We start from the raw sequence: 14,842 nt of genomic DNA on the forward strand, positions 1-14,842 counted from the left end.
GCACTCAGCTAGATCCAAGTATGATCTTTTCAGGATTATTCAAATGGAAAATGATCAAAATGTCTGTTTGACTATCAAGGTCGATAAAATATCCATTTAACCAGCCGATCCCCATATATAATGTATACCTTAAAACTCGTAGGTCTGATCACTTTTATTTATTACTCTATGAGAATTTTAACAAAACATATTATGTCACTTAATTGTCAAAGAAAAATATCGTCAGGAGCCAAAATAAATCTCTTCAGACGTCAAAATGAATCTCGGCGAAAGGCAAAATAATCCCGCCTGAGGCCTAAATAATTCCGTCGGCTCCGACGAATTTTAAATAAAAAAACCTATAGGCCCCATTGAGTAATGATTAAAAAGTAACAGAGACAAAGAGTTTTATGGTGGATATTATGGGAGTTGGTTGGTCAAACAGATATATTGTCGAATTGACCAGTCAAACGAACATTTTGGTTATTATCCTTTATCCAAAATGCAATAAAATATGTGTAATAAGACCGTATATTATTACTTTTGTCCATGCTAAGGTACCATGAAGCCAAAGTTGAGCAAAGAAAGTGTAGGAGACTGGTACAAATGTACTACTCGCAAACCTACTGGTAGAGGTTGGATCTTTGAAATTGAGCTAGAAATTGATGAAGACTTTGGAGAACCAGGGGCCATCTTGGTTAGGAACAATTATGACAAGGAGTTGTATTTGGAGACTATCTCTCTTGAAGGTTATTTTCACTTTTCATGCAAATCATGGATTCAACCAACTCACATTAGCAAAGACGAGGATATTCTTTTCCATCAAGGTGCATTCATATATCATTCTTAATCTTATCCACATATATTCTAAATTATAAAGTATGAAAGCCATTTCCACAGACTTAGTTTCTAGTAACCAATTATTAGGATAGCCTAAAATAGTGTACCTTAATAACGTGTATATACAGGCTAGAAGAAAATGTTTACATGTGATGGGTTTCCTCCTTGAATGTGTTTTCAGAAGTCAAGACTAAAGCATCAAAATAAGTATGAATGGTTGACATTTCGTGTCATTATTAAGAAAATGTGATGTTAACATTGTTTGCATGTCAAAAATAATTACATATCAATATTTTTGAAATAATTAATCATTTAAAAATATGTTGACATGTAAACAATGTTGACATGGCATTGTCTTCTAGCCTGTATATACACGTAATTAACGTTTACTAGTTTTAGGTTCCTAGAGAAACTCCAACTAAATCTTTGGAATTGAATGGCTAACACTCAAGGGTTACATACAAACTCATGTTTGCCGCAAGATGCAATGGAGATTTTGTACAAACACAATTTTCAATTTGACATCTTATTAAACAACCTGTAATCTGGCCATTATCAAGAAAATGCAAATCCAAGCAGCATCTGACTTCGTTACAACAACAATAATAATAATAAGACAGAATTACAAATTTTGTCCTTTAAATCTATGTGATTTATGAATCGTATCCTTTAAAAAGTTTATTTGCGGACGGTGTCCTTTATATGACAAAATACATTGGTTTTTTGTCCTTACACTAACTGTCATCCAAAAACTCAGTTAAATCTCATGCCATGACTTAACGGGGTTTTTGTTTAACATATTTTATTTAGTTTTTTTAAACTAATAATATATTTAATTTTTTTTAATTATAAATATTTAAATAGTATGCGTAAAAAGACTTAAATGCCCTCACATGCCAAGACTTAACGAGGTTTTGGATGTCAGGTATTCAAAAGGACGAAAATCAAACAAACATGTTATGTACAGGACACCGTCTGCAAAATAAACTTTTTAAATGACATGATCCATAAATTGCATATATTAAAGAAAAAGTTTGTAATTCTGTCTTGTTCTTTAAATATATGTGATTTATGGATAATAACAACAATAATGGCGCAAGTTGCAATATCGAAACCAACTTGTTTCCAAAACCATATATCATAAAATTAAATGCCACTAACGATACCAATGTTATTTAGTAGGCATCGGTTTGGTACGATATCGGTACTTGACAAAAAAAAACATTAGTTTACGATACAAAAAATTATTATATTTTCAATACAACTATATTGGGTCAAATTATAATAAGAAGTATGATCTTTGTAGGAAGGATAAAAAGTAATCTAGACTATTAATTTTAAATTTAAATTGTTGAGATTAGTTTGGAAATAATTAAGTATGATAGAAGGGAAAAGACAAAAAAGGAAGAACACATAATTGTTGACTTTCTCTTCTCATATGCAAGGCACATGTCATTTCTCTCATCGTTTTAAAACGTCCATAACTTTTTTATACGACGTTTTTTTTAAATCACCTTAAAAATAAGCGTTTTTTTATCTTTAATATGAGTACTATATTGTTATAAAAAAATTTAATGGGTTTTCTATACATTGTGTAATAGGTTATACATTGTGTTTTTTCGTCATTGTGATTTATCCAATTATGTTTTTGCATAGTGTTTTTTCCATTATGTTTTTTACATTGTGCTATACAATTGTGTTTTTCATTGTGCTTTTGTCAATGTGTTTTTTATAGTGTTTTTTCGTTGTGTTTTTTAAAATGTGTTTTTTTTCCTAGTGTTTTTCATTGTGTTTTTTTCAGTTGCTGTTTTCCGATGTCCTTTTCCGGTTATTGTTTTTCGGTGTTTTTTCGACGAAATTTCCCGGGGATTGTTTAGCAGTGACTTTCCCGCGACTTTTCCGATGGAATTTTCTGACGAATTTCCAGAGATTTTTCCGACAAGGTGGTGGCGGTGGGTGACGGTGGTGGTGGCGGGGGGTGATGGATGGTGGTGATTGTCGGAGATGAGTGAAGATGAAAGTGGGTTTTTGAGATTAAAGGAAGTGAGTTTTCAATATTAAAGTAGTAGACTAAAATACTGTTGGCCCAGACGGATCAAACAATCGAATCAAACGAACTTATCAAACAAACGAACAAGCGATATTGGGGTAACAACCCGTGACTCTTTTCATATAATCAAACGAACTTCTCAAACGAACATAACTTCACGAACATACAAGGAGAAAAGACTCTCTTGACTCTCTCTAACTCTCTCTGAACTCCCTCTCGACTCTCTCTAATAAAACTAATAATCTAGACCATATTTATAGACCCACTAAACTTGCTCTCCAAGACATACCTTTTCTAAACCTACTACAATTCAAATAACTAAATTATAACTTAACAAAATAAACCTTTAACTTTATTAATATTCAAGATTAATCCTTCATTCACCCCCTTAATCTTGAATTGTTCATCTCTTTTGTACCACCAAGGTCTTGAATTCCTAATAACGCTCTCAACTCTTTAATTTTAATCATTGGTTCATTTATACCCTTTCTTCTCAGTTGTTTGTAACAAACTTGTTTAACAAGTTCTTCAAATTCATCATTCATACCATCCGCATTGATCTCACATACCACTTCGTTCTCCACGTTCTTCTTTCTCACTTTTCTTTTCTTTATTTGCTTATCAAAACTTGCAGATGGGCTATTCTTTCCTTCTTTATCAGACCCTACTAGGCCTTCCATTCTGAAAATTCTTCTCAACCTTTCGTTCGGTTCTGACTTTTCATCAACAAATGCTCAATTGTTGACTTTCACACACACTTCTAAATCTATAGACCTGCTAGCTGCATCATTTCTTTCATTCAGTAGAATATCCTTCCTCTTATCATCATCAGCAGCAGATTTCTTGCTTCCTTTCTGCTCACTTATCTTATCAATTTTCTCATCTTCAAGGTTGTTTGAGTCATAAAAACATACCTTAAGATTCTCCATCTTCTCTTCTTCTTCTTCTGAAGAAATTCTTTCTTTTTCTTCATTCAACCTTTCTTTTCCTTCACTTCTCAAAACAGCTTGCAAAGCTTCTTCATTCTCTGTAGCTTTTGAGCTTCATTATTACGTGCTTGTTCTCTCGAACAATAGCATCCAATTTTTCTTTCTCAACGATCTTATACAATCTTTCTTTCTCAGCGGCTTCTTGAGCTGCTTTTTTATCTTCCTCCCTTCGTACATAATCAGATCCAAGATTTCGAATCTTCAAAGCACTCCATACTTGCTCAGCGTTCATAAGTATGCCAACTTGTACCAAGATGTCTTCCGGTAGGGTTTGACATATGAACCCCAACGCCGTGTACATCTTCCTTTCATCTACAGCTACACCGATTGTAGGTTCAATCACGTCCCAAAAACCATACTCTTTCAAAAATCCCTCCATCTTGGTCGACCATATTTTGTAGTTCGATTTCGTCAATATTTGAAGTCCCTCATTGACCATCGTGTCTTTCGTATCTTTACTTTTTTATGCTATTCTAGTTGAAATTGATTCCTGATCGCGAAGCCAATCTCCCATAAATAATCGAACACCACAAAATTTTCTTTTAAATAATCAAGAACAACATTCTTCATCATCTGAATACAATCTTACTAAATACAATCTTGCTACTAAAAAAGCAACTTGGCTTCCAAACACATGCCGACATAACTACTTACTTTCTTACTTTTGTGGTTTTATAATAACCTCCTTGTTTTTTCTTTGGAAAATAATTCTCTTTCTTGACTTTCTTTACGTAACGTGGCTTCTTAGAAATAATTGACAAACTGGCTTGATTGGTTTTCAAATTAATTCACCAACTCGTTTCAAAATTGCTTTTACTTTTCCAATGAACGCGAAGAGGCTCTAATTTCTTCTTTTTCTCCACGATGCTACAACCTCACGATTCACGAATTCCAGAACCAAACTTGTACTTTACTTTTGCTTGCTTGAACACGAATAAAAAAAAACACTAATGACTTCCTTAAAAACTCCGATAACGAGCCGTAACTCTGATACCAATTGTTGGTCCAGACAGATCAAACAATCGAATCAAACGAACTTATCAAACAAACGAACAAGCGATATTGGGGTAACAACCCGCGACTCTTTTCATATAATCAAACGAACTTCTCAAACGAACATACAAGGAGAAAAGACTCTCTTGACTCTCTCTAACTCTCTCTGAACTCCCTCTCGACTCTCTCTAATAAAACTAATAATCTAGACCATATGTATAGACCCACTAAACTTGCTCTCCAAAACATACCTTTTCTAAACCTACTACAATTCAAATAACTAAATTATAACTTAACAAAATAAACCTTTAACTTTATTAATATTCAAGATTAATCCTTCAAATACCGTCGTTCCTAGCCTTCTTAGAAAAATCAAACTTGTTATTTGAACCTAACTCCAACTATGTTTTCGATAACTATCTTCTAATTTTTTAAATAAAACTATATCAACAATTTTAAAAGCAAATGTCTAACATAAACGTAAAGCACAATTCTTAAATGCGATAATTCTTTTTAAATTATATTATGAAATATATTTAAATATGTCATTATCTATATCTATTTATCCATAAACTTTATATAATTGTCTACTAAAAAATCATAAGTGTCTATCTCTGATCGTTTCTCCCTCTCTATTCTGTCATCAAATTGCTTCATTCCTGAATTGTGAAATTCCATACGTTTGACATGTTTAAGTTACAAAATAAGTGGGTCATGTGTTTCACTAAACCCGGATACGCATTAAATAACTTATAATATCTCATTTATTTGTGAAACACTTTCATTATCAAACAATAATTTTCACTAATCAGGGTCCGACCATACCCAGATACTCAGATAATCGTTAAAGGGGTTATAATATCTCATTTAAGTTTAAATATAATAAGCGGGTCATGGGTCTTACTAAACCTGGATGTTGAATAGCCCTTAAACAGGTTATAATATCTCATTTATTTATAAAACGCTTTCATTATCAAACAGTAATTTTCACGGATCATGAGTCTCACCAAATCCGGATATCCCTTAAACGGGTTATAACATCTCATTTTTTTGTGAAACTTTTTTATCCTCAAACCCTAATTTAATTTAATTTAATTTCTCTTCTCTATATATTCTTCGTTGCCGATCTATCATCTCCATCACCGGTTAACTTTCGATTACCACCACCAACATCAACCTCCCCTCATACATCAACCACCATTGTCACCAACATCAATCGTCCCTTCATTTTTGGATTTCTCCTAAATCTCCTAATGAATATCGGTTAATCAGCCACCGGTTCAAATATGGTCGCCCCTTACCTCCTCTTTTATCTATGAACATATATGAACAAACCTAAACGAACGCAAAAAAACATAAACATAAATAAATATAAACATTTAAATAAATGAAAAAATATAAAACATTAAGTAGATGATTCATTTAATGTTTTATTCAAAACTGAACATAAACTAACATAACCAAACATAAAAACCATAAAAGTCCTACATGTCACGATGTGGTCGTTCCCCATTTTTTGGAGTCACCATATTCGCTTGATTTTTAAATGGAAACTTCTCATGCTGACTTTAAGCTATCAGGGCTGTTTGCCAGAGCTAAAATCGGCTCAGGGAAAGGGGTCGTTGAATAAGCAAAACAGCCAATTGATGCCGTTATAGAAGAATTTCCACCTATGGATGAGAATTCGGAATTAGAAATGGATAATGCTGTTTGGACTCCTACCGAAGCTGGGACACAAGCCCAAGGCATGGATCTGGTTCGAGAAAGGGTGGACGAAGACTTGGTTGAGCCTGAACCCGGTCCTTTGAGGGATCCCTACATCCTTAAGTTAAGTCCCAGGATACGGGCCCCTCTCCCCTTGAGGATTGGATTGACTTGGTTATTGCGGAACCAGCGTTCTCACTTTGCCAACTTTGAAAAGAGAGATCTATGATCCCCATAAAGGAAAGATAAGAAATAGATAATGTCTATGAGCCCTATGACCTTTCACTCCCGGAATGTGCTTTAATGCAAGGAAGCACTTCCCGGACATCTATATCTAGTTTGAAACCAGATATCCTTCTTTTTATTTTACCCGAGTTCACGGGTGTCTCATCAATCCCAGATATTTCTTAAACGGGTTATAACATTTCATTAAATTAAAAACTAATCGCACCAAATATTTAATATAAAAATCTTATAAAATAGGGATATACTAAAAATTAATATCTGATTTATTTAAAAAATGATATATATTATTTATAATTAAAAACCCAATTTTATAGTAAAAAAAATAAATGGGTCTTGGGTCTCATCAAACCCATATAGCTTTTAAACTGGATTATAACACCTCATTTATTTGTGAAATAATTTATCATCAAACCATAAGTATATTTACTTCAAGAAATTCTGGATGACCATCATGTATTACTGAATAGAGCGCCTACTCTGCATAGATTAGGCATACATGCATTCCTCTCCATTTTAGTGGAAAGGAGTGCTATTTGTTTACATCCATTAGTTTGTAAGGGCTTCAATGCGGACTTTGACGGGGATCAAATGGTTGTTCATGTGCCTTTATCTTTAGAAGCTCAAGCAGAGGCACGTTTACTTATGTTTTCTCATATGAATCTTTTGCCTCCAACTATTGGAGATCCCATTTATGCACCAACTCAAGATATGCTTAGCGGACTCTATGTCTTAACGAAACTTTCATACAATAAAAAAATAATAATCAATAAATAAATAAATATTAGAAACAAATTATATAAAACAACCCCGTAATACGGGGGGGGAGAAGGGTGGATAAAAACTAGTTACTCATATTTATGTAACCTATTATAAAATGTATCAATATAACAAAATATTAATAGATTGCATGCATAGTTTGAAATTTAATCTATATAAATATATTTACATATATAATAATATATTACTCATATTTATTAAATTTCAAATATTAAATTTCAAACTATGTGATATGTTCCTATATATATTTTGGGTGTGTTAGGGATTCCTTATTTTCCTTTTCATATGATTTATGGTTGAATAAGTCCTTTTTGTGTTAATAAAGTGTTTGAGAAAAAATAAAGCATTTTCCATTTCTCATTATCAATAAAGCTAAAATAAAGGTTTTCAATAAGTTGGAGTTCACTAACTTATCTCTTTATAGGATTAGAAACCCATTACACTCTCTCACGAATATAAAGTTGTGATTGAAATTCTTACAAGTGCAAAGTAAATGTGTAATTTGAGGTGTTAAAAAAACTGTTATTTAAAAGTAAGTTTTGAAATGCTGGTATAGAAAGTAAGTCAATTAAAAAAAATATAAGAATAGTTAGAAGGACAAATGGACTATAAGAGTTTATCCAAGATTTTAAAACTTAATTATTTCTTATATCATCTACAAGAGAGTCCATTGATTTTATTGTTGATGGTTTAATAGGCATATGTACCAAGTGAAACACCTCTGGGGCTTATATACTTGAGAGTAAAAGAACTCGAAAACAAAAGAGGTGATGGAAGTGGACTTAGATTACCTTCAGATAGAATATACGACTATGATATGTATAATGATCTTGGAAATCCTGATCAAGGACTTGAATTAGCAAGACCAACAATAGGAGGTAAAAGAAACCCACATCCCAGACGTTGTCGAACCGGACGTCCTTCCACAATTACCGGTAACATTGATTTTATTAACCATACGAATGTTTTGAATGAAACTTTTTGAGTCTATGGAAATTAAAAAAATTTACCCATATTATGCAGATGTAACTACTGAAAGCCCAGTAAATACTATGTTTTCTTCAATTTATGTACCAAGAGATGAAGTTTTGGAGGGAACAAGACGCAAAGATGTCCTGGTGGGAATTTTGAAGGGGATGTTGCACAATATTCCCCCCATGGTGGCCACTTTCACCAACGGGAGTGATGTTTCCAAAGATTTTATAAAATTTACTCATCTTTATAGAAATATATCACTGTATAATATGAATATGAATATGAATATGCATGGACTATTGAAGTTTTTTGACATAAGTAGATCTTTAGAAGAAATCTTCAAGTTTGAGACTCCTAAAAACGTATTCTGTAAGTGTTTCCTTTTTGTTTAAAAATAAATAAATAAAATAAAAATCTGAAAAACATCATGTATTCTTTTTTATGTGAATGTTAAAAATATAACATGATTCACGTACATTCTAGGGAATGTAACAAGCTACGTGCAAGAAGATGAACTTGGTCGCCAAACCCTTGCTGGGATGAACCCTATTAGCATAGAGAAGTTGAAGGTAAGAATGACTTGAACAATCAAAGTTATATGTTCCTAAATATTTTTTTAGGGGCAGTTAGGACACAACTTCTAACATCTAATCCAATACCGTTTCAAAAGTATGTCAAATGTACTTGTTAAGTTTGGAAACTTTTTTCTAATTGGCTCGTAGCTAGTCGTTCGTTTATTACTAGTTAATAAGAATGTCATAAAACAAACAAACTTCCAAGTTGATAGCATTATAAAAATGACAAATAAAGCATATAAATGACTATTGAGTTCATGCTATGAATCTTTAGGTTACGGGTTCACGCATGTATGGAACCATTCATAATCTCCACTCACCGAAACTTAAGCTCAATGCATCCAATTTTCAAGCTTCTCAGTCTCCACATGAAACATGCACTTGCGACAAATGCAGTGGCCCGTGAGAGCCTTATATCTGCAGAAGGAATTATAGAGTGTTCCTTTTCACCCGGAAAATATAGCATGGAGATGGTATGTGCTGCTTATCGTGACTGGTGGCGCTTCGACTTAGAAGGCCTTCCAGAAGATTTGATACGAAGGTATGAATACAATACCATTAAATAAAAGTGATGAATTTCACTTGGGGGTAGTGTGGGTGATTGTGATGCTTGACTGAAACTCGATGTCGCTGGGATGCAACTTAATTTCTGGAAAAGTTGCGACCCCCCCCCCCCCCTCCCCCCCAAAAAACCCACCACACACGCACTTTGCTTTTTGAAGGTCTTCCAGAAAGTTGCACCCCCGTTACGAGTTTTAGTCAAGAGTTACCCCCACTGAAACTTACCTATTTCTACAAGTGATTAACAATTAACCACATAGAAATCGTGGTGGTTTGTCAAACCACCTAACAATTAATGCAAAAAAATTCAAAAATGACGAATGGGAACAGAGATAATAGCTTTAAAACCACATACATGTAACATTTTCTATGCATTTTACTCGACTTTAATTGTAGAGGAATAGCGATACCCGATGAAACAAAGCCCCATGGGCTAAGACTACTCATTGAAGACTACCCATATGCCAATGATGGGCTACTCATTTGGTCTGCTATTCAAGAGCTTGTGCATACTTATGTAAATCATTACTACCCGGATGAAAATGCTATTATATCGGACACAGAACTTCAGTCATGGTATAGTGAAGCAATTAACGTGGGACACGCTGATCTTCGTGAAGCTAATTGGTGGCCTAAACTAAGTGCTCCTAATAAACTAGCAGAGATATTAACAACTATAATATGGGTATCAACAAGGCAACACGCGGCACTTAATTTTGGGCAGTATCACTACGGTGGATATGTTCCAAATAGGCCACCACTTATGCAAAAATTTATACCCCAACAACATGACCTTGAGTTTGCAAGTTTCATGGCTGATCCGCAAGGCTATTTTGTTGCTTCCTTGCCTAGTTTGATAGAATCGACAAAATACATGGCCATAATAGATATAATCTCAGCACATTCACATGAGGAGGAGTATCTTGGGGAGATAAAAGATGTGTACACTAGGTGGCCATATGAACCTAAGATTATTGAGGCATTCTATAGATTTTCAGTGGAAGTTAAAAAAATTGAAAATGAGTTAAATAGGAGGAATGGTGATCTAAGGCTTAGGAAAAGATGTGGCGTTGGAGTTCCACCATACGAGCTACTCATACCAACCTCAACCCTAGGGGTTATGGGCAGAGGCGTACCAAACAGTATAACAATGTGAAAACTGTTAAAATATATGTAATCTAGACTTACCCTACGTTATTATTACTAGTATTATTATAATTCATATCCTAAGTGTATTATAACCTATGGGTCACATATCCAACCATCACTTTGAAAAGGTGCACTGGTAGGTGGTTCCCTTTGGTTTATATAAATATATTCGACTGTAAACAAACATGTGTTGTAATGTGTATTATAATTAATAAATATATGTGTTTATTGTCTTTACCAATTCGTATGTGCTCTTCAATACAATGCTTATCTTTACTTTGTTGCAAGTTTTGTGGTTCTTCAAAAACACATGTTTATTTGTCTCTTTCTCTCTTTTATTTCTACTTGTATATATACACCCTTGAAGCTAAAAGGGCGTGACAACGTGAAGCTTGGACCGAAGAGTGTCACAATGCGGTAAAGATGATAGCCCTTTGGTCAGTACATCTTGTCGAACCATATTGCAAATACATAAATTGCAAATCAATCTCAAGGTATTTCTTATGTTGATAAAGGATCAACTTCTAAGTAATTGGCTCCAATGTTTTCACACAAAAGAGTAGGTGACAAGAATGTGAAATAAGCATCCTCCAAAAGAATAGACATGATCCGAATAATCTGTCTGTAGCAGTGTGAGCAAGAGCGTGATACTCATCCTCAGTACTAAAGCGAGCAATTGTATGTTGTTCTTGGACCTTTAACTGATTAGGTTCGGTCCAAGGAAAATACAATACCCTGTTGTAGCCTCGATCATCAGAACAACCATCCCAATCAACATCGGAGTAAGCATGCATAGTCATGGATAAGGAAAGTCGAAAAGTCAAACCATGTGCATTAATATTGAAGAAACACGGATCCAATCCCCGGTTACGGGTCTTGGATCCAATGAGTCCACAGGGTATAGTACGGTAACTACCAACACGATATGAGTAAGACTTCCCGAAGTCCAGTGACCGGAACCTGCAAAACAGACACCGTGAGTCTCGTTACAGGAAGGACAAGAGGGGGGGTCTTCCTGTAACCACCCTCCGGCGTGAGAATCAGTAATGTTCGTAATCGAGAAAGTACTGAAGTATAATGACTAAGTGTAGTCAGAATATAGGTGAGTGCATGAATGAATGAATACCTCATACCATTTGACAAGGTATTTATAGCCGAAGGATGTAGGAAGGTGATAGGTCCAGCTGTCCTCTTCTAGAAGATTTTTGATAACTGTCTGGACGCGTGTCCTCTTGTGATAGGTTGAGCTATACGTCCCATGTGCATGGGTATAACAACCTGGACACGTGTCGCCCAGTGATAGGACGGATCGCACCCTGGCCATGTGCACGGTTATAACAACCTGGCCAGGTGTCCTTTATTCATTGGTTAGTATGTCACGTATTCCCCAAGTTAGAATCTTAAACCTTCTTCTAGAGAGTACTTGAGTGATGACAGCTGTCTCGCTGGCACTGTCTTCCGGTTGTTTAGGCGGACAGATGTCATGTCCTGCGGATGACTTTTGAGGATGCCAGGATGCTTCCGCGTGTGTTATGAGGATGTTCCTCCTCAATTGTGACATGCGGGTGACCCATGTGTCCCGCGGGTGGCCTACAAGAGGATTATCTATGACCCGCGGGTGATACTTAAGGGTATTTGGGTCTTTTTGGTACCCTACCTCTACAAATATGCCACGAAGATATCATAAAAAAATATGATTGACTTCGGCCAAGTGTTGATCAGTAGGTGTCTAAAGAAACTGAGACACCTTATTGGCGGCGTAAGCAATCTAAAGGCGCGCGGGTCATGACAAGGTATTGTAGTGCCCCAACAGTACTCTGATGCAAAAGCAATTCATCCAATTGTATACCAGTATGACGAGACAACTGACGACCTAAAGAAACAGGAAAAGACAATGGGCGACAATCATATAAGACCAAGCGTACTGGCACGTCGTGACGCGCGTTTTAGGGCATAACGTCGGGGGCACATGCCCCCCCCCCCCCCCCCGGCGTTTTGGCTTTTTTTTTTAACGTTTTGTATAAAACGCTTTGAAATGGCACGCAAATCAAAAAAATAACCGTTGGGCCATGTTTACGTTAAAGAGCCATTGGATTTAAAAAAATTATATTAATTAAATTTATACTATAAAAACAAACCAAACTCATTTTTTTAACACATTCCTTTCTTCCTTCCACTTCTATACCAATTATATTTTTTACTCAAATATTTCTACCAAAATGTTTCCGAATAACAACCAAAATGTTCTCGGTTTCGGTCAATTTGCCCGCAAGGCAACCAAAATCCACAACCGAACCCATCTACCGCCCCGATGCCAACCGTACCCTTCCCGCATATGATGACCCGCAAATGGCCGCGTACATTGCATTTTTACAAAACTCAATGCCAAATGTAGTGTCCCGGTTTCCAAATCCCAACAGCAAACACTTTTGCCGGTTCGAGTTCCCAACCCGTCCCGGAGTCCCAACCCGACGTCGAGTTCGTGCCGGAGACACAACCCGTCCCGGAGATCGTAGGCGGTTCGAGCCAACGCGGACGTCCGAGAAAACACGCAAAGAAGCCCGCCGGCGAACCTCGGGTTAAAAAGACCGTGATACCGCGGAGTATCGACGAGTGCGTACTATGTGCTCGTGCTTGGTGCGCGATATCGGAAGATGCCAAATGCGGTAGGTTATTAAAATACGTATATATTTTTTTAAATTTTTTAGAACAAACATTGAACTTGTAATGTTTTTATTTTTTTAGCGAACTATCAAAAAACGGGGGCATTTTGGCACAAAATTAAAGAGTTGTTCCACGACCTTGCGGGGACTCACGTCGAGAAAAAGATTCGTTACTGTCAAAATGGGGCGACATAAACACCAAATGCATGGGTTTCCATACGGTTTACTCCCGGATGAATCGAACGAGGAGTAGTGGTGTCTCGGACGCGGAAGTCATGGAAAACGCGTTGACAGAGTATCAACATAAGGTCATGGGGGCCTTCAATTACTTTGGCATTTGGAAAGAATATTTGAGGTTTCACCCAAAATGGGGCCAGGTTTTGGATGCCGAAGCCGAAGGTGGTCCGCGTAAAAAAAAGTCTAAAACATCGTTTTCGGTTGATCCAGACACACCCCGTTCCGACGCTCGAAACTTCAACCTAAGCGATAATGATGCCGTGAATACTACCGAGATGCCTCGGTCGGGGGTAGAAGAAGCAAGGGCAAGGGAAAGGGGTCGCTTCGTCGTCGGCAACGGGTTCGAATCCCGAAATGGAAAGTCAATTCAAAGAAATGAACTCTCGACTCCAAGATTTACACGAACTTGGAACCCAACGACTTAAAGTAAATTTGGACGCCGTCGAACTTCTTAGAAGGAATGAAATGGACAAAGACATCGAGATTTTATCAAGTGAGCTAACCGAAGCCGACCCAAGAGTCCGATCTCTAAAAGCCGCTCGACAAGCGAAAATTTTAAAAAAATATAACATGTAGTTTTATTAGTATTATTTTTGTATTTTTTTTTTAATTTGATGTATTTTTTTTATTTTAATTTAGTTTTTATTTGAAAGTTTAACGTATTTTTTAATTTTATGTTTATTTATTTAAATGATTTATTATATATATGACTGGGCGTCACGTGGCGCATAACCCCTGGGGTTGAGAGTTATGACTACCCTGTTTTGGTAAAAAACCATAACTCTAAATGGGCGTTATGTGACGCATAATATCTGAGGGTGAAAAGTTATGACTACTTGTGGTCTAAGACCTTTGCGCCATAACAATTTGGTTAGTGGAACTACCTACCACCTTCAAGAGACGAAACTTTGAAGGTGTCAAAGAGTTAAAAGGTGAAGATTGTTAGACGTGGTTAGGGTTGTAGTTTCTTTATCTTATTTTTATAGTTTTTATAATATTAATGTGTGGTTTTAATTAATATTATGTAAGTTTTAAAATAGATATTAAGTAATATTTTGAAGTTTAAGATATAAGAATTAGTTAGTGTACCTCGCAAGACAAGAC

General features: G+C 35.7%; 1 pseudogene; it reads left to right on the plus strand.

The window, feature by feature from the left end:
• Window positions 1-9,592: 9,592 nt before the first annotated feature.
• On the plus strand, window positions 9,593-10,845 carry LOC143624886 (lipoxygenase 3, chloroplastic pseudogene; annotated as a pseudogene).
• Window positions 10,846-14,842: the final 3,997 nt, after the last annotated feature.

The sequence above is a fragment of the Bidens hawaiensis genome, unplaced genomic scaffold, assembly GCF_021521415.1.
Source record: "Bidens hawaiensis isolate Kalapana, Puna unplaced genomic scaffold, B.hawaiensis_p1.1 tig00003988_1, whole genome shotgun sequence".
In the NCBI taxonomy this organism is placed as follows: Eukaryota; Viridiplantae; Streptophyta; class Magnoliopsida; order Asterales; family Asteraceae; genus Bidens; species Bidens hawaiensis.